We start from the raw sequence: 25842 nt of genomic DNA on the forward strand, positions 1-25842 counted from the left end.
AGCAGCCCATCCATAGTGCTGCTGCTTCTGCCTATTACAAGCCCAAAGGTCTCCTTAGGCAGGGGTCCAAAGACCCCTGTCGGGAGGCCTGTACCCCCATTTCTGGAGTCAATACTGTGTGGGCGGTGGAACTGAGGTCCAGTCCGGCACTTCCCGTTGTTGCTCTGAAGAGGTCTGAAATGGATTGTTGTTTGTTGGAGCAAAGTTGAGTGCCCCGTAAATTTGTTTGGGTCTGGGGGCCCGGGGCTGGCCCCCTCTCCCGTTTCCCTGGTCCGGGTTATGGGCAAGTGGGAGGGGCTGGCCCTGAGCATCCGTCTTGGACCTGCACTCATTCGCCCAATGTCTCCCTTTATTGCATCGAGGGCAAGGCCCCGGAGGTGTGGCCCTAGGGGCCAACGCCCTAGGGGCCTGACATTCCTTGGCAAAGTGACCCGCTGCCCCGCACCGGAAACACTTGTTACCCGGGCGGCGCGACAAAAACTGTCTGACCGTGTAACCCTGCATGGCGGCAGCCATAGCAAGCCCCTGTTGGTAGGCGGTCCCAATTTTTGAGCAAAGGTGAATGTAACCTGAAAGATCAGTTTTTTTTTTTTGTAAGGGCGGATGGCGGCCTGGCAAGCAGCATTGGCATTTTCAAAAGCAAGCTGTTTAACAAAATCTGTCCCCGTTTCTGCGCTCCCAAAAATCTGACCCGCTGCTGTGAGCAGGCGGTGAACAAAATCCACGAAGGGCTCATCAGGCCCCTGTCGGATATTGGTGAGAGAAGCACTCACATCTCCTTTAGAAGGGAGCTTTCTCCAGGCTCTAGTGGCCGCGGTCTGAATCTGGGCATACAATCCCACATCAAATTGCATCTGTTGATCGCTGGCGGCATAGGCTCCATCCCCCAGAAGCATATCGAGTATCCAACCATTACCCGCCTGAGCATTGTTTCTAGCAGTATCTCGGCAATTTTCCACATATTCAGATTTTCATAGTAAATAGTCACCTCCTGTAAGGGTGGCGCGGGCCAGAGTCTGCCAATCGATTGGGGTGAGCCAATTTTCTGCCACCGATTCTAAAATGGCCATTGTGTAAGGTGCAGTGGCCCCGTATTGAGCTGCGGCCGTTTTAAGTTTTTTAATGACCTTAAAATCGAAACCACTGTGGTGTCTCCACGCCTGTCCCTGCACGTCAGTAGTTTTAGTTATGGGAAAGGCTTCCACATTTTCAAGTTCTAGGGATACTCCTGACCCGGATGGCACCCTAGGGGCCGCCCCTCTAACGGGGGGTCGTGGCTTAGGTTTGTCCTCTCTACGGACGTTTTCATGGGTTTTGCCTGTTTTTAAGCCCTCGAGCTGGGTAATAAGTTCCTGGTGTTCCTTTTCTAATCTTATTTGTTCTTTTAGAAATTCTATCTTGTCCCGGAGTTCCTTTTGGGGATCAACAGCAGGGCATGCCAAAGCAGGCGCATTGGGAGTGTTGGGTACCGGAACATAAGGAGGCGGACATTGGACTACGGGGGGCCAGTCAGGATTATGATATCTGGCTGCCTCCTCAAGATTGGCCCAGTCAGCCTCCTCCGGATCATTCTGTGGCAAAGGGGGGTGTCTGAGGTGGCGGAGGGAAGGGTACAAGGTCGGTTCCTCTTTCACTGGCGGGGCGGGGTTAGAGGCAGGGGCTGAAAGGGCGGAGGCGGAAGCTGAGGAGCGCCGAAGCTTTTCCTTAAAAGGCTTGGATGAGGCAGAGCCCGCCTGTAAACCCTCATCGGTTGCATTTTTTTTGTCTGACTCATTGTCACTATCAAAAGACATCAAGTCTTCTTCCTCATTCTTTGAGGAAGTCCCGTCCCGCAGGGGCTCGGGCCTCGGCGCCATCTTGGCATCTCGGGGGGTATTTACACACTCCTCACTCCCAGGGAGAGTGACCGACCCTTCCTCTGATCGGAGAGCTGTCTCTCCAACCTGGATGGCTTGAGCCACCACCGGATCTTTGGTTTTTTGGGAGATAATTTCATCAATAAGATTCCAATAAGAAAATGCAGTAATCGGGACCTTTCCTGGTCCACAAGTAGCATAATAATCTTTAAGGGCCTCCCCTACTCTTTTCCATCTCCTCTCGTCGATGGTACCCTCGGCAGGAAACCAAGGGCAGAGATCTCTAATATAATCAAAATATTTTAACAACTGTTTGACTGTAACCTTTACCCCTCGTGCCTGTAAAGTTTTTTTAAGACCTTCTACAAACAACTCATGTTGGCTAATCTCCTGTCCCATAATCGCTGCTCAACTCACCGAGGTGCAGGAAAGATGGCAGGTTCACGTCAAACGCAATCCTCTTTTTTCTATTTTATTTGTCTCTTTTATTTTATTGGGCCCCCGAGCAGCGTTCTTCACTGGATCCCCCGTTCTCGGGCCCCACGTTGGGCGCCACTTGTTCCGGCCCCTGGGTAAGTCAACGGAGATCCTAGAGGGGGAGTGAGAATGACAAGGGACAAGAGACACGAGAGATGGAGACAAGACAGGTTTCTGATCAAGTCTCGTTTATTGTGGAAGCTGCTACAGCATATATACCATAAGGCTAGAGGGGAGGAGCAAGGGGAGGGTACGGGGACTACTTTCTTGTTGCGGGGTAGACCTGCTGCAGGCCCAGACATGCCCATAAAAGGCACTCAAGAGTTCTAGCAGGGGGGGCAAGGCCCCCCCCACAGGGGACACTTTCTTAGGGAAAGGCTCCCTAACTTTCAGATAGGTTAAATCTCCCCACAGAGCACTCAAGCACCAGGCCGCTCCCTCTGGGCACAAGGGAAGGTTAGAGTTGGTACGTTTGTCTGATTCACGTCAGGCTCCCTCACTACATGAGGGTGAACTCCATGAAGGCCAGAGCTGTACTTTTTTGTACCTTTGTTCTCAGAATTGTCTGCACCAGTGACTGGAACATAGTTGTTCATTCCATAATTTGTTGGCTACATTAGTATTTATTTATGTTTTATTTTTACAGTGTGGGGAGCATAGCCAGAGTCATGACTTCGTGGCAAATGGTCTACTTCTGAGCTCCATCCCCAGCCCTCGAATTTATTGATGGATTTCTACGTACTAAGAAATGTTTTCATTTGTATACAAATACCTTCTAAAAGGGAGAGGTTGCTACTGGGATAGAATCCAGAACACTGTGATCCAGATGGAAAGGGGCTAGTTATGAACATGTGCTCCCTGCTGACCACTACACTGCAGCACAGAAAGTCTAAGAGCAATTTTAAGGTGATCACAAAAGATTTCCATGTGGTGTGGGGCTATTGGAAGACATGTAAGGCAAAAGGACTGCATGTGCCATTTTATACAGAATTTAGTTATGAAAATCTGAATTCCACAGATTGAGATGAGTGACCTGGGGGTGTAGCTTGTGGGGATTTTGCCTAGCATGTGCCAGGTCCTAGGGTGGATCCCCAATACTCCCCCGAAAAGCAGTTCTTAAATAACATAGGTGTCTAGTTAGGATGTCAGTGTGGTAAGTGACCAACCCAGGAGGAAGCAAAGTAGAAACTGATAGGGTCAAAGAAAAGATCAGGAAACCATACCAAGACAAGGAAGGAAAAATGCACAGTGAGGTGGAATCAGCCAGGGAGCAAACTGTCCTTCAAGGAAGCCAACATTGAACAAAGTTCACTGTGTTTATAAACAAAAATAGCAGCTCTGGGGATGAATTTTATGTTATGTAGGGTTTTGTTTGTTTGTTTTTACTACACTGAAAGAAACAAAGGTCACAGCTCTGGAAATTACTTGCCTCGTGAGAGCAATTAAGTCAATTCTTAAAACCCAATGGAGAAATAAATAAGGTAGCTTTAAAACATTGAGGATCTAAACCAGGAGTGGTGGTACACACCTGTAATCCCAGTGCTCCGGGAGGCTGAGGTGAGAGGATTACAATTTGAGTGCAGCCTGGGCAATTTAGCTACTTCGTGAGACTTTGACTCAAAAACAAAGGACTGGTGGCTGGGGACATAGCTCAGTGAGAAGGCCCTAGGTTTAATCCTCAGTCACATGCACGCCCACGTGCATGTGAGCACACACACACACACTGAGAATCTTAAATTACTTGTAGAGAAAACCATGCTAAGAATGCATACTTGAAGGCAGAAGATCCAATAGAAATACCAGAATATTATAAATAAAGTATAAAAGTTAGGAGGAAGGATGTGAAAAAAAAAGTGAACTGCAAAAAAATTAAGTGGAGCAGGGCGTGGTGGCACACATGTATAACCCCAGCCCTTCGGGGGGCCAAGGTGGGAGGGTGGCAAGTTTGAGCCCAGCCTGGGCAATTTTGCAATTTAGTGAGACCCTGTCTCGAAATAAAAAGGGCTGGGGGTGTAGCTCAGAATAAAGGCCCTGGATTTAATCACCAGTACAAAAAAAAGAAGAGAGGAGAGGTGGAAGGGAAGAGGAAGGGAGAAGGAAAAGGAAAGGGAAAAAGCAAGGGAAGAGAGAAAATTAAGCGTATTTACAAACCCCCATATAACAAGATTAAACAGTACTAGAGGGAAAATATTTTTCCATGAAATTTTGAAGCATTAATTCAGAACATTCTGAGAGTACTCTGGTGACTTTTGAAACCCTTATTAGGCATCTTAATGTAGATCTAAAAAAATGGCATCTGAGGGCCAGGGGACTTAGCTCAGTGGTTTTGCTGCCTACTGCGCAAGCGCAAGGACCGGAGCTCAATCCCCGGTACCAAAAACGAAAGGCATCTGATATTCTTTGAATTTAATTATTAATTGATAATTGAATATATTATTTAATTTTTAAAAATCTGTTATTGATGTCTTGATTTTTTTGGAGACAGGGTCTCACTATGTAGTTCAGACTGGTCTTGAACTCACTGTGTAGCCCAGCTAGTCTCCAACTCGTGGTGATCCTCCTGCCTCAGCCTTCTCTGTGCTAGGTATGCACCACCACACCTGGCCTAAATTTCTAAAATGAGTTATCAACTAAATTTTTTTGCAAGATCAGAACTAAGGTTTTATATATAATAAACATATATATATATATATATATTTACATGCATACCTATACCTACACAAACATTCTGTGGATGTATTATTTATTTGTTTACTATATTTAGTTAAGGACTAGGCCCTTATTTATATGATATATATTTAGTTGCTTTGAACACATGGGCCTAAGCAGTCCTTCTCCCCTGGAATCTGTAAGCTGTTGTTGCCACCGGTGCAACAACCACACTTTGAGAAGCCAGGTTCCTCTAGGAAACATCTCACTTGCCATCTTTATACTCCATTTCCTTTCTTAAGGTTTTTCTGTGTTTTTACAAAAAAATTTTTTGATTTGAAATTTCACCATGCTCCAAGTCAGAAAAAAATACATATGTTTAAATATAGCCATTTTGAATTCTTTATTTCAGTTAGCTAAGTCCTTTCTTCATGAATAACTTCTTTGGGAGGGGAAAGTGTTCAGAGGACTGCTAGACACGCCGCTAGAGACACCTGGTGGCTACTTCTCATAATAGTGTTTCTTGAGTTCCCTTCAAACGTAAAATTGGAAAAACTGCCCTTTTAAATTAAAAATTCTGTATTTTTTTACATTGATACTTTTTGTTTTCAGCACTGTGGATTGAACCCTGGGCCTACACACTCAGCTACATCCCCCCTCTCCTTTTTTAAAATTTTGAGACAGGTTCTCACTAAGTCACTAAGTTGCCCGGGCTGGGCTTTAATTTGTAATATTCCTGCCTCAGCCTCCTAGGTATCGCCATGCCTGGTTCTATTTTAATTTTACTTTTTGTGGCAGTATCAGGGATTAAACCCAGGGCCTTTACATGGAGCTGTGTCCCCAACCCTTTTTTATTTCTTACTATGAGACAGGCTCTTCCTTCATCACTAGGTTACTCAGAGTGGGCTGAAACTGATGCCTCTGCCTCAGCCGCCTACAGTGCTAGGATTGCAGGCACATGCTACTGCAGCCCACTATTTTAAATTTTTTAACTTTGTATTTTGAAATACTTCTAGTTTCCAAGGAGGTTGCTAAGAAACATATAGAGAAATTTTAAGTGCCCTTTTCCTCACATCTGCTCATGTTAATACACTAAACATCAAAGCCAGGAAAGTGACACTTAGCAACCCACAGAGCTCGTGCAGATTTCACAATCCTATGTGCACCACCTTGTGGTCCTAGCATGTTGGCACGTCAGGGAAACTGTGGACAATGTGGGACAGTGACATCACTGGAGAACAGAGTAAACGAGGGGCACCCTGCGAATGTCCGTGAGGTCCCTGCCACAGAGCGCTTTCAGGCTTCAGTGCAGGAGTGGTCAGCTGTGGGCAGAGGAAATGGAGCTGAGTCGGGTCGGCAACAGTAGATAGAGGCTCCTCGGGCTCACGTTCCAGGGCAGAGTGTGCCGACCAGAGGAAAAACACGGAGATCTGCGGTTAGTGTTTCCTCAGTGTGCAGCTGAGTGATGCACACTTCTGGGTGTGCATGCCCAGAAACAGCCTGAGCACAGGAGGTGGGGACGGGTGTCACCCAAGGGGACTCCAGGGACACAGGAGTCACACAGGCCTGGCAATAGTTCTGTGCATGCCAGCCAGAGAAAAACCCCGATTCACGGTGTACTAGGAAGAATAATCAAAAGGTTTCCCTGCAGCAATGGGAAAGAGACAGCTTTATACTAAACGATCCCTTGGTTCTACCTAATACACCTTAAAGGAAGATGTGGGAGGATCAAGCTATTTCCAAGTAACTTAACTGCATCCCAAACAAATCTCAGGGTGGGTTATAGGAATTGAAAAATATCAAGGGGCTGAGCATGTAGCTCAGTGGAAGAAAACTTGCCCTGCTCACTGATTTCTCATGCAATCTGGTTCTTGTACCATTTATGGGAAAAGGTCTCCTATAACGTGTCTGAGGGTTTTCACTACAAGCCAAGAGAGCTTCTTTTCCTACTTACTCATACTCAGCGATGCTCACTCCCAGCGTTTGTTTACTTCATCAATGCAGGGGGAAGAATTCCTTAGGGGTCCTGTTCCTGCGTTCTCTTTACATGCCTAAGGCCACTGGCGAGGGCTTGTTGGCTGCTGAGATTTCTGTTTGAGTGGTGCGTGGTGAATCAGAATTCCCTGAGAGGACCCCAGCAATATCAGATGAAAGAGAAAAAAGGGTGACTGTGGGGATCATGGTTTGAAGGAAGCATTATTGTGTCATTGGCTCCAGGATATTTACTGTCTTAGATTCATGAACAACTTGAGTGGCTCACTAAAGATGGCAGGAATATACACTAGAATTACAGAGGCAAGACACATGGGAGCCTCACAGGGACAAGAAGAAAGTGAAGGCATTGCGGGAAGGATAAGGTCAAGGTGTTGGATGAATCTGGCATGTTAGAGAATATGCAGGGAGTACAAGAAAAAGTGTTTGAGCTAGACACATTGCTGCATGCCTGCAGTCCCAGCACACCAGGGGGCTGAGGCCACAGGATCACCACAAGTTTGAGGTCAGCCTGGGCTACAAAGTGAATTCAAAGTCAAAGGAAAGTACTGAGCAAGAACTTGTCAAAAAAAAAAAAAAAATCAAACACACAAACCACAAACAAATATAAAACCTTTGTACTCAGAGTTTTATATAAATTGAATATTTATACTTCCCTAATATGATACACATATATTTGTAGTTTGGGTTTTGTGTTTATCACATAGGATCTCACTGTGTAGCTGAAGCGAGCCTTGAGCTTGAGGTAATCCTCTTTCTTCAGCCTCCAGAGTGCTGAGATCACAGTGAGGAACACCACACCCAGCTCATAATATGTCATATATTTAATTTCATCATAATTATATAAAAACAAGACCTCTTGGATGTCCCCAGAAATCTCACATAGAATGCCTCTCCATCCCTTCTAGTTCATCCTCATGTCACACAGAAACACTGCCATGTTCTAAATATGCCTGCCACGGCCAGGGGCATTGGCACATGCCTGGAACCCCAGCACTCTGGAGGCTGAGGCAGGAGGATCACCTCCAGTTTGAGCTCAGCCTAGTCTACACTAATGAATCATGCCTATTTTTGTGGTGTTGGCAATGGAACCCAGGGTTCACACAGCCTAGAGCAATGCTCTACCACTGAGCTGCATTCCTAGTCACTGTCTCTTTCCTTTTTGCTGTCTATGGAGACATGGGAATCTCAGTATATCGCCCAGGCTGGCCTCAGGTGGCTCAAGTGATCCACCCAGATCAGCTTCCTGAAGAGCTGGGACCACAGCTGTGAGCTGCTGTGCCTGGCTCTGCTACTAAACATTTTGAATATAATCTGCTCTACTTCGTCTAAAACATGATCAAATAATAATACCTATAGTCCTAACTGCCAAGCATAAGCCCCAGCAGTATTTTATTGTATTCACTACTTCTGAGGCACTGGGGTTTGAACCCAGTACTGTCACAATGAATGACATCCCCAGGGGTTTTTTCAGTTTTTATTTTCAGACAGAGTCTTGCTAAGCTGCCCAGGCTGGGTCGCACTTGCAATCCTCCTGCCTCAGCCTCCCAGAATGCGGGGATTACAGGAGTACATGACTATGCCTGGCTGCCCAGTTATATTTTCATACATTTTCTTTTGTTTTTGCTTTTGTTTTGGTACCAGGGATTGAACTCGGATCCTTGCGCTTGCAAGGCAGGCAGCAGAAGCACTGAGCTAAATCCCCAGCCCTTTCATACATTTTCTTACAATATCATTTTATGCAAAAGTATTTTTCTCTTCTAATCCGTGTTTTCACAGACCCCTGCAATGAAATTATTTGGCCGTGAACAAATACCAGTCCTCCTCCATGCGCCCCCTTAAGCGATTTCCCAAGGAGCACAGAGAGCGAACAGAATCCCTGCTGGGGCAGGCGATGGCCCTGAGCGTTGCACCCCCAGGTCCCAGCGCAGACCGCTCAGCTGGGCTTAGACACGGGGACCTGGGAATCTGTGCAGAAGTTTAGCCAGGGCCCAGCTGGTTCCTGTGCTCAGGGAGGATGGGGAAATGCTGGGCTAAAGGGTGTGGGCTAAAGGGAGCAACCGCCACTCAGTAGGAACATCTGCACCAGTGCCCAGCAGGTGAGGCCCCTCGCAAACGCCAATCAGGGAGCACCAGATCTCTCATTTCCTGCTTATTTCATTTATAAAAATATAGGACCCTCAAGTCAGCATTGTGAGCATATATCCCCAATCTCTCATTACAGTGTTTTCAATGATGATACATAAATTGAGACATCTACACTGGGTGAATTTAAGCAAAACCTAATCTGATGTGTGAAAAAAAAAAAAAAATCCCCTTGTTAAAATTCAGGTTATTTTCATTACTCAATCAACAGCCTAATTCCTATAAATTCCATCCAAAATCTCACTAACTGCTGTTTTCTCTAAGAAAATTTGCTCTTCTAGGTCTTCTGGCTGTTTTTTAAGAGAAACTATTTTTGACATTTGTTTATTAAAAAGCTACCTGTTGTACCAGGTGAGAAGAACAATCATTTCTCTTTTTGATGTAGTAGCTTGCTTTCTTTTTTCTTTTGGCTAAAGTCATTTAAAAATGCTTTCTAAGGTGCTCTTAGGAGAGATGCATATCTTTGTGCGTCTGATGTTACAATCTGTATTTCTTTAGGGACAGGACTCTCCCTTGTAGCCCTTGACTATTTTTCTGTCTGCTGCTGCATTTTTCTTCTGAATTTGTAGAAGTGTTTTACATTTTAAGAATCTTAATACTTTGTATTTTTATCCATTAAAACATGATAGTCATCCTAACCTAATGACATCCTGTATCCTAAAATGTTTTTCCCTGTCTCTGGGTTTCACACCTGGCTACCAACTTAAAATTTGATTCTCTTGTGATTAAGTTTCTAACTATTATTTTTGGTCTCCAATATAATTGTGATTATGACAAGGAATTGACCATGTGAGGTCTATTACGTATTCTATATATCATAAATGTGTTTGTGTAACTGGAGGATTGAACCCAGGGCCTTTGCACTAAGCTACATCCCCAGCTCTTCTTGTATTTTGACAGAGTCAAACTAAGTTGCTAAATTGCCCAGGCTAGACTCCAACTTGTGATCCTCCTGCCTCCCAGAGTGACTGAATCACAGGCCTGTGCTACAGGACCAGGTAAGAACACTACACAGTTTGATCAAATCGGTATTTCATGATCCGCAGCTATGGGAAACGCTAGGGTCTTCTCCTTGTGCTTCCTTCAGTGAGTGTCACTGCCCGATGTGGGGCCGGGATGCAGCCTGCATTTCTTCCCTTTTTCCCTTGCGGTGCTGGGAGGAGCCCAGGCCTCCTGCATACCAGCGAAGCCCCTGCCCTGAGCCCCAGCCTCGGCCCACAGCCTCCATGGGCTCCTGTGCATCTTTGTCACAGATGGAAACACAGGGCCCTCTGGTCTGTAGACAGAAGAGGGAGGAGGCTGAGCACAGCGTGGCCTGGTCCTGGTCACAGACACAGGCGGGTGTCACAGTGCTGTGTGTCTGTGTTATTTCTGCAGAGCTGGAAAAGGCCTGAGCTCTTGCACTGGGGCTGGGGAAGCAGAGAAGGCAGAGCCAGAAGCACTGCCCAGCAGGACGCTGTGATAGCCCCAGGGAGTCCCTTTCTCAGCTTGCCCCCCCCCCCCCGGTGACAGTAGGGCGCCCCCTGCCCAAGGAGCCTGTGGACTGGGGGTGAAGATGTCACCCCCACCCCGAGCCAGTGGTTCTGCTTCAGATCCAACAGAAACCCCAAGTCAAATAGGGGTGCTGGGGGGACAGCAGGGTGCACAGTCAGTCCGTGTCCTGGAAGAGGAGGTGGAGGCTGGGCAGCCTGGATCTGAAGGCCCGGGACACAGCCGATTTCAGACTGGGAGGCTTTCACCTTTGGGAACATTTGTGTGTGATTCACCAGGTGAGCGTCCCTAATCTGAAGCTCACACATCTGACATGATTCAAATGTGAAATCTTTTGAGCACCAGTAAGATTTTGGAATCCGAGATGCACAACCTGTGTGTGAAAATAGCAGGGAGCCCCCAAATGACTGGGGAGGGGACCGTCACCGACTGAGTTTCAGAACCTGCCCCCGAGCCCTCTTCTACAGGACAGCGACACCCACGTGTGAACCAAGTGCAAGAGGCACAGGACAGGGACAGGCATCCTAAGCGGGTCTAGGTTCTTAGGGAAATGGAAGCCCAGTGTGGTGTCCCCTGCCTGTAACGCAGCATTCTGGGATGCGGAGGCAGGAGGATGACGAGTTCTGCACAGTTTGGGCAGCTTAGCAACTATGAGACCCTGTCTGAAAATAAAATATATAAAACAATTTAAGACGGACACCGATACCCACCCTAAGTAACACCAAGATTTGGGAGCAGACATGGTGGTCCTTGCTGTCATCCAGCCCTCTGGGAAACTGAGGCAAGAGGATGGTAAGGTTGGGCTGAGCTTGGGCAACTTAGGAAGACCCTGTCTTTTGTTTGTTTTTCTTGAGGTGAGGTCTTGCTATGTAGTTTAGACTGGCCTTGAACTCACTATGCAGCCCAGGCAGGCCTTGAACTCATAATGATCTTCCTGCCTCAGCCTTCCAAGTCCTGGGATTATAAGTGTATGCCACCATAGCTAGCTGTGAGAATGTGTTGCTCAGTGCAAAGGTGCTAGATTCAATCTCCACTACAGCAAAAGTAGAGCAAAGGAATAGAAAAAGCAACACCCTCGGGTACTGTATTTTGTCTCCCTGTGTGCTGTATTTTGGGGGGGGGGGTACTGGGGATTGAATTTAGGACCTTGGGCTTGCAAGGCAGGCACAGTGCCACCAAGCTAAATCCGCAGACCAAAAAAACAACACCCTGCACTGTTAAAACACCATGAAAATTTGAGTGGTTTTGGTGTCCACTTGGTGGTGCAATTTACTACTACTGCTTTCTAATAAGCAGTGCACAGGGTCTCCAACAAGAGCCTCCGGGCAGTGTGGACCTGTCTGGCAACCCCTCCCCACCATGGGCTTTGCTTCTTCAAACTTTGCACGGGGTTCTCTTGGTGGCAGAAGACAGGAAGAACATTTCTAAGTCACATTTTTAATCTTTGACCTTGAATTTCATCACTTGTATCAGAAGTATAAAACTTAGCTATCAAGTAATAATGATCCTTCAGCCAGGGATTTAGTTCAGTGGCACCGTGCCTACCTTGCAAGCACAAGGGCCTGAGTTTGATTCCTGGTACCAAAATACTACTACTACTACTACTACTGATGATGATGATAATGATGCTTCAGGAGGCAGCAGAGCCTACTTTTGTAGTAATGGGAGGTTGAAGCCAAGGCCTTCCCACTGAGCTACCCGCACTATTTAATTGTATTTGGTTTTTTGCCGTTGTTATTTGTTTTGTTTTGTTTTTTGAGACAAGTTCTATGTTACACAGGGTGACTTTGAACCTGAGATTCTCCTGCCAGAGCCTCCCAGAGTGCTAGAATTACTCAAGTGCTCTGAGGGTAGTACTCCCTCCTTAGAAATATTCTTTCTAGGTCTGGGAATTTAGCTCAGTGGTGCTGCTGCCTGCCTCGAAAGTGTAAGGTCCTGAGTTCCATCCCCAGTACCAAAAAAAAAAAAAAATTCTTTGTGGATGTCCTGGGACAGCTTCCTATAATTTTTGTAAAGAGGTGTGTGTGTGTGTGTGTGTGTGTGTGTGTGTGTGTGTGTGTGTATGACACTAGGTCAAGTGCTGTCCCATTAGTTATATCCCCAAACCTGCAAAGAGGCCTTTTAAACCATTACGAACTACACTGGGACCGGGCATGATGGTGCATGCCTCTAATTCCAGGGGAGATTACTGGGGAGGCTGAGGCAGGTGGATCTGGTATATAAGGGGAGCCTAGGCAACTCAGGGAGAAGCTTCTCAAAATAATAAGGGCTGGCCAGGGATTTAGCCCAGTGGTTCCACCGCCTGCCTTGCAAGCACAAGGTCCCAAGTTTGATCCCTGGTACCATAATAATATAATAATAATAATAATAATAATAATAATAATTAATGGCTGAAGATGTAGCTCAGGTTCATTGAGTTCAGTCCCCAGTACATGTGGGTGAGGACACAGTGCCCAATTCTGGCCTTGTGAGTCTCCTAGGACAGGAACATTAGTGTCTCCTAAAAAACCAGCCCTTTGAACTGCACCCTCAGGATAGTGGAGAGGGGGAAGCTCTGATTGATAACTCACAGAAGGAGCAAATTTGCTGTCAGGTGAAAGCCTTCTGCTTAACCTCTTGGTGTTTCTGACCTGTCATCTTTTTCTTCTTCCTTTAACTTTTGCAGCAAAACGTCACAATGATCCAAGATTTGCTGGGTAATCCAAGTAGCGGCCTGCTAATGAGAATGTGTAAGAAGTATAGAACCTATGAGTGCTTCCTTCTTTCTCTCTTGGGACTCATAGCTGTCATTTTGGGAATCGTTCTCATTGTACAGCCCCATGCTCCCCCTGTGACTTTTACTGCTGGAATGGTACTGATAACTGTGAGCATGTTTATAGTCATCCTTACCACTTCATTGACGTGGTGTAGAGCCGAGGAGATGAAGAGAAGCCTGGATGCAGGCCAGCAGGGAGGGACTGACTGAGACAGTGCTCTACAGGATTCTGTGGAGACAACCAGCATCTCCCTGTGACTCAGTAGCAAACAGTGATAGCTGGACCTGTTGACACATTGAGGCTTTTTAAGTACTAATAAAATTTGCCTTTTAAAAGTTTATGACTTTTTTCCTAATAGCTCTTAGGAACTGAACACAAGGAAAGCTGAGCTGCATCTCCAAACCTTTTTTCCATTTTGAGATTGGTTCTCCTTAGGTAGCCCAGGCTGGACACAAAGTTGCAATTCTTCAGCCTCAGCCTGTTAAGGAACTGGGATTACAGGCATAGAACACTCTGACCCTGGTTTGGTGTTTTTTTTGGTACCGGGGATTGAACTCAGGACCTTGTGCTTGTGAGGCAGGTGGCAGAACCACTGAGCTAAATCCCTGGCCCCCTGGGGTTTTTTGTTGTTGTTGTTGTTACAATACTGTGTATTGAACAAGCTGCATTTTAACGGAGATATATCTTTAGTCTATTACTTATTTTTTTGGTACCAGGGATCGAACTCGGGACCTTGCACTTGCAAGGCAGGCGGCGGAACCACTGAGCTAAATCCCTGGCCCCTATTACTTAATTTTTGAGACAGGGACTTGCTAAATTGCTACCAATTTGAGATCCTCCTGTTTCAACCACCAAGAGTGTTGGGATTACACATGTGTGCCACATCACACGACTATTTTGTGTCCAGCACTGGAGATTTTCTCACTTAGTCCTTCCAACATGCGATATTTTACACATAGGGTACATCAGTGTCTGTGGAATTTCAGTGTCAAGGGCAATATAGGTGCTGCATGTTTGCCATGAAGATCACAGGTTGCTAATGGGAATTTGGGGTGACTCTAGTGATCCATTGACCCCTCAGCATTCAGGTAGCAGTGCAAGTGCTTGTGAGCTTGAGTCCACATGTCCTTGATTTGGGGTCCTCAAGTCCCTTGGACTCAGAGGTGCCTGATGGGGGCTGTGTGTCCCCAGTACAGATTCCCGAATACAAAGGGCCAGGACAACGGGGCAGAGGAGCTTTGCCAAGCTGAGTGTTTTGATGGAAACTTCCCAGCCAGCAAGGCGAGGACCCTGGGAGGTTGGGTCCATCCCTGGGCCCTGCTGAGGGGGTCCCAGCATTTCTGGTCCCCTAAGCATCCTGGCCATTCTGCGCCTTCTCCTCCAGTGTGTGCTCTGAGGGGGCAAAGCACAGAGGTTAGGAGGCTCACACAGGTTTGTAGCTGACAGTGGACACAGTGTGGTATGTGCTGAGGAGAGGAGAGGGGACCCAAGGCCCTGAGGGGACTTTAATATGCGGGAGAGAGTTTGGGTGGTGGCAGTGGATGCTGTGGACCCCAGGTGTCCAGTGTGGCAGCTACCAGGTGGGAAGGCCAGGGTGACCTCAGGGCTTCCGACCACCCTGATCACAAGGTTCAAGCCTTGGGGTTGGCAGCCCAGTGGGCAGCAGCTTCTTCTTGGAGCTCTTCTCCCGGGTGACACGTGTCCTGTCAGGGAAGACACTGGCTGGGGTAGAATGGGCTCTAGAAGTTTGTGGACGGAGCAGAGTCTGTGTGGTGTGGAGGGAGGAGCGCCTTGGGAGCACTCACGGTCACTGCCTGCCGCCCCCAGTCTGAGGACCAGAGGTCACAGCCCAGCTCCTCAGGGCATGGCCTGGAGGCGGTGGTGGAGGATGAGATCCCGGGACATCAGGTGAGGGGCCGGAGACACAAGAGGTCTGAGAAGGTGACCATGAGCAGGAAGGGGGACAGGACAAGGAAGGAGGGACGCGGGCAGGCAGAGTCGGGAGAAAGAAGAGACCGGAGGTGGAACAATGGAGACCAATGGATGGCAAACTGCATAGGAGAAAAGGCTTAGAATGGACAGGGAAGAGGTGACGCAAGTGGAGGTCCACTGAATGCCATGAGCGAGAGTGTCATGGTGAGGAAGAGCTTGTGGGCACAGGGAGAAGGGACAGTGGAAATGAGAGTTGAGGACACATGGAAATAGGGAAGTTTAAGGATGGGTTAAGGACTTTAGAAGACATGCAGCATTTTTTTTGTTGTTCTGTTTTGCTTTGTTTAGTTTTGAAACGAGTCAGTTCGGTTGAGATGGTCAAAGGATGAACTGCAAAGACAGAACATTTATCCCAGGGCTGGGTTTCTTTCCTCAGCCCTGTGGGTAGCACCCAGACTCCCGCCTCTTCAGTGTTCAGAAGAGCAAGACTGGTCCTCAGAGTCCCTGGAGGAGCTGCAGGGTGACCTGCCAGGTCTATTTGAGCAATTCACCTGGTTTGCACTGACTTCCTGTTTCAGAGGGCACAGAAGGACTGCTCCTTGGAATCAGAGGTGGAGGAGGACAATGATCAGCAGGAGCAGCTGGGGGCTCTGACTCAGCCCTGAGGGGGAAGCCCAGCCTCCCACCTGGGTCCTCTTGGTGCAAGTCTGAGGGAGTGGTCATGGGAATCTGAGCAGGACCATGAGCCAGGAGAGTGTGGGTTCTTTCCCTTAGCAAAGATGAAAGACACCAGGCCCTAGCTGGCTCCCCTGATCACAGGAGGAAGGAGTGTGTGTCCGGAGCCCAGCAGGGGATGGGAAGGAGTTCTCAGAAACATTAGTGGGATTCACTCAGCCCCTGGCCAGCCTGTGTTGGCCATTTGGGACTAGGCAGGTGAATTAACAAGGAAACCCGGGCACTCTCCCACTGTCACTGCCTCTGTTGGCAGGGTCTCAGGTGTGGGTGGGGAAGGGACAGGGTGGAGGCAGGGGATGGTGGTGTCACCTGCGTTACGTGGCGGTGGCAGGAGTCATCCTCAGGCTCTGCAGGTATGTCCTCTCATCCGCAAGTGGGAGGTACCCTTAGCAGGGCTCAGTGCAGCCTTAACTTCTCCTCCTGGGCCTGGTCCTGGTGATCCTGGCGCAGACTGATGACATCTAGAGCTGGATCAGGCCCGCCTGTCCTTCCCAGGAGCCCACCCTGGGCCACTCCCTCCTCCTGCTGCTGACCAGCAGAGCAGTGCGTGCTTGTGTTCAACACCATCCACACTGGATGCAGATTGTTTCCCCCAAAGATCAACTCTCAGAAAATCATTCCCAACATAAAGCAACTTGACCAAATAAACCGTGTCACCCAGTTCGGCTGTTCTCCTGAAGGAATCCAGGCCATCTCAGTACATGCCCTTCCCTATTCACTGCTGCACTGTGCTGCCAGCCCCTCCATAAAGCAGAGGCCTCAACAGGGCCGTCGGCTGAGCACAGTCCTGGAGCTGTCAATCATTGTTTCTGCAGAGGGTGGAGGGTTGGCTTGAGCCTGTCATCCAGCACTGCAGAGGCCAAAGCAGGAGGATTGCAAGCTTGAGTCCAGCCTGGGCAATTCAGTGGGAAGCTGTCCCGATGTAAAACATTTTTAAAGGCCCAGGATGTAGCTCAGTGATGGAAGGCTTGGCTAGCATGTGAGAGACCTTGTTTCCATTCCCCAGCATGACGAAAAGTTCAGGCAAATATAAAGTTGCCCCTTTAGACATCAGTTCAGTGTTTTGCAAAGAATATATAAAGCCAGTGCACAAGCAAACCCCTGTAATCCCAGTTACTCAAGAGGTTGAGGCAGAAGGAGCCAAGTCCCTTGCCAGCCAGGGTAAACTATCCAGATCCAATCTCAAGGAAAAAAACCCATTAAACATAGGGTCATTGTAGAGCACATGTCCAATAACAAGTACGTGAGTGTTTAGAGCTTTAATATTCATAACATACAATTGGAAATAACCCAGTATCCTCCAACTGATGGATGGATGCCCGAAATGTGATACATACAGTGAAATATTATTCAGTCATAAAAAGGAATGATGTACTGACATATGTCACAAGAATGAACCTTGAAAACAGAACGAGAAGTGAAAGAAAGACACCAGACACAAGACTCTGTACTGTAAGATTCCTGTGACCTAAAATACCCAGAAGGGCCAATGGATAGAGATAGAAAGTGGTTTCTTCTTCTTTTTTTTTTTTTTTTTTGGTATCAGGGATTGAACTTGGGTCCTTGTGCTTGCGAGGTAGGCACCAGAACCACTGAGCTAAATCCCTGCCCCTAAGTGGTTTCTTGATTGCCAGAGCCAGAAGGTGGATGGGGATGTGAAGGGCTTTGAGGCTTGGAGTTTCTTTCTGAGGTGGTAAACATGTTCTGGTGATGGTGGTGATAGTTGTACAGGTCTGTGAATCAACCACAAATCAATTAATTGTACACTTGAAAAGGGTAAATTTCCTCATACCAATTTCAATTCATCCATGAAGAGAAAAATTTACTTTTGTAGATTCAAGTTAAAACTTGTTATTTATTTTTTAAAAACCTTGATTTTATGCCATGTGTGGTGTTACATGCCTGTATTCCCAGCCCTTGGGAGGCTTAAGGCAGGAGAATCAGCATGAATTTAGGTCAGCCTGGGTGACATAATGAGTTCAAAGTGAGATGAAGTTACAGAACAAGAACTTGTCTCAAAAACAAACACACACACAAAAACAAATATAAAACCATTATATTTGAGTTGTATGTAAATTGAATATTTACAATCTACTATTATACATATATATTTGTAGCTTTGTTTTTGTTTTTAATTTTTTTTTTCAGTATTGGGGATTGAACTCAGAACCTTGTGCTTGCGAGCCAGATGTGGCACCACAGAGCTAAATCCCCAGCCCATTTTGTTTTTGTTTTTATCAGATAGATAAACCTAAGCTAGCCTAGAGTTTGAGGTAATCCTCTTGGATCAGCCTCCAGAGTGCTGAGACACAGGCAGGAACACCACACCCAGCTCATAACATATCATATATTTTATTCCATCATAATTATATAAATCAAAACGTCTTGAATATTCCCAGAAATCTCACATAGAATGGGTCTCCATAGCTTCTAGTTCATCCTCATGTTACACAGAAACACTGCCATGTTCTAAATATGCCTGCCACAGCCAGGGGCATTGGCACACGCCTGGAACCCCAGCACTATGGAGGCTGAGGCAGGAGGATCACCTCCAGTTTGAGGTCAGCCTGGTCTACATTAATGAATCATGTCTGTTTTTGTGGTGCTGGCAATGGAACCCAGGGCTCACACAGTTTAGAGCAATGCTCTACCACTGAGCTGCATTCCTAGCCATTTTCTCTTTTGTTTTTGGTGAGCATGGGGAGATAGGAATCTTAGTATATCGTCCAGGCTGGCCTCAACCTCCTGGCTCAAGTGATCCTCCCAGCTCAGCCTCCTAAACAGCTAGAACCACAGCTGTGAGCTGCTGTGCCTGGCTCTGCTACTAAACATTTTGAATATAATCTGCTCTACTTCGTCTAAAACATGATCAAATAATAATACCTATAGTCCTAACTGCCAAGCATAAGCCCCAGCAGTATTTTATTGTATTCACTACTTCTGAGGCACTGGGGTTTGAACCCAGTAGTGTCACAATGAACGACATCCCCAGGGGTTTTTTCAGTTTTTATTTTCAGACAGAGTCTTGCTAAGCTGCTCAGGCTGGGTCTCACTTGCAATCCTCCTGCCTCAGCCTCCCAGCATGCTGGGATTACAGGAGTGCACGACTATGTCTGACTGTGCAGTTAATATTTTCATATAATATTGTTCTATGCAGAAGTATTTTTTCTTCTAGTCCATGTTTTCTAAGATTCCTTTAATGAATTTGGCAGTGAACAAACACCAGTCCTCCTCCATGCGCCCCCTTAAGCGATTTCCCGAGGAGCACAGAGAGCGAACAGAATCCCTGCTGGGGCAGGTGATGGCCCTGAGCGTTGCACCCCCAGGTCCCAGCGCAGACCGCTCAGCTGGGCTTAGACACGGGGACCTGGGAATCTGTGCAGAAGTTTAGCCAGGGCCCAGCTGGTTCCTATGCTCAGGGAGGATGGGGAAACGCTGGGCTAAAGGGCGTGGGGTAAAGGGAGCGACCAGCACTCAGTAGGAACATCTGCACCAGTGCCCAGCAGGTGAGGCCCCTCTCAAACGCCAATCAGCAAGCACCAGATCTCTCATTTCCTGCTTATTTCATTTATAAAAATATAGGACGCTCAAGTGAACAGTTTCATGCATATATCACCAATCTCTCCTTATAGTTTGTGAAAGATGATACATAAATTGAGATATTTACAGTGGGCGAATTAAGGAAAAACCTAATCTGATGTGTGAAAAAAATCCCCCTTGTGAGAATCCAGGTTCCGTTCATTACCCAATCCACAGCCTAATTCCTATAAATTTACCCAGCACCTTACTCACTATAGTTTCTTTCTATGGAGATTTTGTCTTACAGGGCTTCTGCCTGTTTTTTAGAGGTTAGTATTTCTGATATTTGTTTACTAAAAAGCTACCTGTTGTACCAGGTGAGACAAAAAGTCATTTCTTTTATATATGTAGTAGCTTGCATTTTTTTCCCCTAAAGTCATTTAAAAATGTTTTTTAGGATGTTCTTAGGTGAGCTGTACATCTTTTTGTGCATCTGATGTTACAATCTGCATTTCTCCAGGGACAAGAATCTCCCTTGCAGCCCTTGACATTTTTCTGTCAGTTGCTGAATATGTCTTCAGAATTTAGAGAAGTATTTCACATTTTAAGAATCTTAACCCTTGGGCCGGGGATTTAGCTCATTGGTTCCACCGCCTGCCTTGCAAGCGCAAGGACCTGAGTTCTATCCCCGGTACCAAAAACCAAAAAACAACAAAAAAAAGAATCTTGACCCTTTATATTTTTATCTATTGCAAATATGACAGTCTTCCTAACCTAATGACATCCTGTATTCTGAAATGTTTTTCCCTGTCTCTGGGTTTCACACCTGGCTACCAACTTAAAATTTGATTCTCTTGTGATTAAGTTTCTAAGTATTATTGTTGATCTCCAGTATAAATGTGACTATGACAATGCATTGATCATGTGAGGTCTGTTATGTATTCTGTACATCACGTGTGTGAGTTTGTGTAACTGGGGCATGGAACCCAGGGCCTTTGCACTAAGCTACATCCCCAGCTCTTCTTGTATTTTGACAGAGTCAAACTAAGTTGCTAAATTGCCCAGGCTGGACTCCAACTTGTGATCCTCCTGCCTCCCAGAGTGACTGAATCACAGGCCTGTGCTACAGGACCAGGTAAGAACACTACACAGTTTGATCAAATCGGTATTTCATGATCCGCAGCTATGGGAAACGCTAGGGTCTTCTCCTTGTGCTTCCTTCAGTGAGTGTCACTGCCCGATGTGGGGCCGGGATGCAGCCTGCATTTCTTCCCTTTTTCCCTTGCGGTGCTGGGAGGAGCCCAGGCCTCCTGCACACCAGCGAAGCCCTTGCCCTGAGCCCCAGCCTCGGCCCACAGCCTCCATGGGCTCCTGTGCATCTTTGTCACAGATGGAAACACAGGGCCCTCTGGTCTGTAGATAGAAGAGGGAGGAGGCTGAGCACAGCGTGGCCTGGTCCTGGTCACAGACACAGGCGGATGTCACAGTGCTGTGTGTCTGTGTTATTTCTGCAGAGCTGGAAAAGGCCTGAGCTCTTGCACTGGGGTGGGGAAGCAGAGAAGGCAGAGCCAGAGGCACTGCCCAGCAGGATGCTGTGACAGCCCCAGGGAGTCCCTTTCTCAGCTCGGGGGGGCCCCCCCCCCGGGTGACAGTAGGGCGCCCCCTGCCCAAGGAGCCTGTGGACTGGGGGTGAAGATGTCACCCCCACCCCGAGCCAGTGGTTCTGCTTCAGATCCAACAGAAACCCCAAGTCAAATAGGGGTGCTGGGGGACAGCAGGGTGCACAGTCAGTCCGTGTCCTGGAAGAGGAGGTGGAGGCTGGGCAGCCTGGATCTGAAGGCCCGGGACACAGCCGATTTCAGACTGGGAGGCTTTCACCTTTGGGAACATTTGTGTGTGATTCACCAGGTGAGCGTCCCTAATCTGAAGCTCACACATCTGACATGATTCAAATGTGAAATCTTTTGAGCACCAGTAAGATTTTGGAATCCGAGATGCACAACCTGTGTGTGAAAATAGCAGGGAGCCCCCAAATGACTGGGGAGGGGACCGTCACCGACTGAGTTTCAGAACCTGCCCCCGAGCCCTCTTCTACAGGACAGCGACACCCACGTGTGAACAAGTGCAAGAGGCACAGGACAGGGACAGGCATCCTAAGCGGGTCTAGGTTCTTAGGGAAACGGAAGCCCAGTGTGGTGTCCCCTGCCTGTAACGCAGCATTCTGGGATGCGGAGGCAGGAGGATGACGAGTTCTGCACAGTTTGGGCAGCTTAGCATCAGACCCTGTGTAAAATAAAATACATTAGAAAATTTAGAAAGAAGCCCATTCCCAACCTAAATAGCATCAAGATTTGGGAGCAGACATGGTCATTCTTGTCTACGTTTCTAGCCCTCTGGGAAACTGGGGCAAGTAGAGGGCAAGTTTGTACCCAGCATGGGCAACTTAGTAAGAGTGTTGTGTACCTTTTTTTTGGTTTGTTTTTTGTTTTTTTTACTTGAGACTAGTTCTTTTTTTAAAATTTATTTTATGTATTTTATTTTAAAAATTCTTTTATTGGTACATTTTAGGTATACAATACGTTTACATTTATCACTGGGTGCTTGTGCCTGTACATGATGAATCTTGGTTCTTATTTCTTTCCCCATTACCTGTCCACCCTTCACCCCTCCACCCTTCCCTATTTACACAGATTTCATTTCCATTTTTTTTTTCTTTCTCATAATTTTTCCTTTCCCTTCTTCCCTTTCCCCTTCCCCTCCCGCCACCCCCAAACCCTTGGACCTTTTCCTATTTCAAATTATCAATTATTCATTTTAATCATTTTAATCTTTATTTATACTTTCAGTTTCTCACACTAGAGAAACTATTTGGTATTTACACATGTGTGTCCTATTTAATTCACTTAGGAGTATGGCCTCAATATGCATCCATTTAGCTATAAATGTCTCTAGTTTCTCATTCTTTATGTCTGAGTAGTACTCCATTTTATTAAAAAACCACATCTTCTTTATCCAGTCTCCAGTTGATGGGCACTTGGGCTGTTTCCAAGCTTTAGCTATTACAAACTGTCCCGCTATAAACATGGGTGCACATATATCACTGTGGTATGATTCTTTTAATTCTTTGGGGAAGATCCCCAGCAGGGGAATAGCTGGGTCAAATGGAACCTCTAGTCCTAGTTCTTTGAGGTTTCTCCATACTGATTTCCACAGTGGTTGCACCAGTCTGCACTCCCACCAACAATGGAGAAGGGTTCCTTTCTCCCCACAACCCCACCAGCATTTGTTAGTGGTTGATTTCTCGATGGGAGCCATTCTTTCTGGGGTGAGGTGGAATCTCAGCATTGTTTTCATCTACATCTCTCGAATGACCAGTGATGTTGAACATTTTTTCATATATTTATTTGCTGCTTTTACTTCTTTGAGAAATGTCTGTTCATTTCAGATGCTCATTTTTGAATTGGGTCTTTGAATTTGGGGAGTCTCATTTTTTTCAATTCTTTATATATTCTAGATAGTAGTCCTTTGTCTAAGGTACAGCTGCTGAAAATTTTTTCCCACATTGTAGGTTGTCTCTTAGCCCTGTTGCTGGTTTCTCTTGCAGTGCAGAAGCTTTGTAATAAGATGAGATCCCACTTGTTGATTCTTTGTGCTAGTTCCTGTGCTACTGAAGTTTTGCTCATAGTCTTTTCCTATGGCAATGTCTTCAAGAGTTCTACCTAACTTCTCTTCCAGCAAGTTTAGTGTTTCTGACTTAATATTTAGATCTTTAATCCACTTTGATCTTAGTTTAGTGCATGGTGATAGGTACGGGTCTAGTTTTAATCTTTGGCAGGTTGAAATCCAGTTTTTCCAACACCATTTATTAAATAGGCTGTCTTTCCTCCAATGAGGGTGCTTGGCTCCTTTGTCAAAGATGAGGTGGCTAAGTATGTCTGAAGTTGTTTCTGCATCTTCTAATCTATTCCACTGATCCTCAGGTCTGTTTCTTTGCCAGTACCATGCTGTTTTACCACAGTAGCTTTGTAGTATAGTTACTTGAGACTAGTTTTTACTATGTAGTTTAAACTGGCCTTGAACTCACTATATAGCCCAGGCTGGCCTCAAACTCTCAGCGATTTTTCTTCCTCAGACTCCCAAGTCCTAGAATTATATGCATGTGCCCTACACTTGGCTGGGAGACCCTGTTGTAAAAAATAAAAAATAAAAAGTTCAAGATGTAGCGTAGTGCATGGGTGCTACATTCAATCCTAGTACCGTAAAAAAATTTAAAAAGAAAACACTAGAAAAAGCACCCCCCCCTTAAAACAGCATGAAGATTTGAGTGGTTTGGGTGTCCACTTGGGTGTGCAATTACAGCTGCTGCTTTCTAATACCCAGTGCCCAAGGTCTCCAGCAAGAGCCTCTGGGCAATGTGGACCTGTCTGGCAACCCCTCCCCACCATGGGCTTTGCTTCTTCAAACTTTGCACCGGGTCCTCTTGCCGGCAGAATAGAAGAAAAGCATTTCCCTTTGGGCTGCTGTCCAGAAGCCTCCTTGTAAATCAGATTTTTAAACTCTGATTTAAATTTCATAACTTGTAGGTAAAATATAAAACTTGACTATCGGGTAATAATGATACTTCAGGAGACAGCAAAGCCTACTTCTTTTTTGGTAACTGGGAGTTTGAAGCCAGGGCCTTCCCACTGAGCTACCAGGATTGTATTTGTGGGGTTTTTTTTTGTTTTTGTTTTTCCTGAGACAAGGTCTCTCTAAGTTACACAGGCTGACTTTGAAACTGAGATTCTCCTGCCAGTGCCTCCCAGAGTGCTAGAATTACTCTACCTCTAGTGCCCTGAGGCTAGTACTCCCTTCTTAGAAATGTTCTTTCTGGATGTCCTGGGACAGCTTCCTACAATTTTTGTACAGATGTGTGTGTGTGTGTGTGTGTGTGTGTGGTGCTGGGACAAGTGGCTCTCCCTTTCAGCTATATCCCCAGACCTGTAAAGATGTATTTTAAATAATTAAGAACTACAATGCCACTAGGCATGATGGAACATGCCTGTAATCCCAGCTACTGGGGAGGCTGAGGCAGGAGGATCACAAATTTAAAGTCAGGCTAGCCAATTTAGGGAGGGCCTTCTCAAAATAATAAAGGGCTGGAGGTACAGCTGGGGGTAGAGTGCCCTGGGTTTCAGTTCCCAGTATGGGTGGGTGGGATACAGTGACCAATTCTGGCCTTCTGAGTCTCCTAGGAGGGGAGCATTCGTGTCTCCTAAAAAGCCAGCCCACTGCCTTTCACCCTCAGGATAGTGGAGAGGGTGAAGTTCTGACTGCTAACTCACAGAAGGAGCAAATTCACTGCCAAGTGCAAGCTTCTGCTTAACCTTTTGGTGTTTCTGATTTGTCACATTTTCTTCTTGTTTCCTTAACCTCTGCAGCAATACCTCACAATGTACCAGCGTTTGGAGGGTGAGAATCCAAGGAGGATGCTGCTAAGAAGAATTCAGGAGAAGTGTACAAACTGCCTTTTCTATCTGTTATCAATGGCTATGTTTGTGGGAATGGTTTTCACTCTACAGGCCCACTCTGACCCTGTGGCTTTCAATGTTGGCTTAACCCTGACAGGTGCTGGCTTGTATGTAATGACCTATATGAGTCTGTTGGCTTGGTGTAGAGCTCTGCAGGAGAGAAGATAATGCCCTGGCCCGGGGGCCAGGAATTTCTGAGAGTGCTAGACAGGACATTTCAGAGATGGCCAGCACCTCCTGTGACTCTAGGGTGAACAGTGATATTGGGACCCTGCTGGCACAACGAAGCATTTTATGCATTGTTTTTATGGATAAATAAAATTTGCCTTTTGAAAGTTTGTTTTCTGACTTTTTTTTCCTAATAATTCTTGGGAATTGAACACAAGGAAAGACGAGATGAATCTCCCAACACTTGGTTTTTTAAATTTTGAAACAGGTTCTCCCTATGTATGCCAGGCTGAACACAAATGTGCAATGCTTCACCATCAGCCTCCCAAGTAGCTGGGATTACAGGCATAGACCACTCACCCTGGTTTGTTTTCTTTTTAATAAAAAAAAAATTTTTTTTTTACACTACAGTGTATTGAACCAGTTGCCTTTAGACTGAGAAATATCCTTAGGCTATTATTTACTTTTACTTTGAGATAAGGATTTCCTAAATGTCTACATTGCCAACACTTTGCCATCCTCCTGCCTTAGGCACTGAGAGTGTTGGGATTACACACATGTGCCACATATCATGACTATTTTGTGTCCAGCACTGGAGATTTTCTCACTTAG

At 46.3% G+C, this 25842-nt stretch overlaps 1 long non-coding RNA gene across 8 annotated transcripts in view; it reads left to right on the forward strand.

The window, feature by feature from the left end:
• The window catches only part of LOC147828654 (uncharacterized), a 38473-nt gene extending 13056 nt beyond the window's left edge, over window positions 1-25417 (forward strand). For 2 of the 8 annotated variants that reach the window (XR_015450462.1, XR_015450458.1), the window contains exons 3-6: window positions 2980-3239; window positions 10020-10117; window positions 20590-20687; window positions 24973-25417. This is a non-coding gene — a long non-coding RNA (uncharacterized LOC147828654). Of the gene's footprint in view, window positions 1-2979; window positions 3240-8923; window positions 9471-10019; window positions 10118-13275; window positions 13340-19782; window positions 19882-20589; window positions 20688-24972 lie in introns of those variants that run through there. The other 6 variants (XR_015450461.1, XR_015450465.1, XR_015450463.1 and 3 more) reach the window with 6 other exon arrangements.
• The last annotated feature ends 425 nt before the right edge of the window (window positions 25418-25842 follow it).

Source organism: Heterocephalus glaber, unplaced genomic scaffold (assembly GCF_053883595.1).
Source record: "Heterocephalus glaber isolate CG9 unplaced genomic scaffold, H.glaber_assembly_v1.0 deba00000943, whole genome shotgun sequence".
Classification (NCBI taxonomy): domain Eukaryota; kingdom Metazoa; phylum Chordata; class Mammalia; order Rodentia; family Bathyergidae; genus Heterocephalus; species Heterocephalus glaber.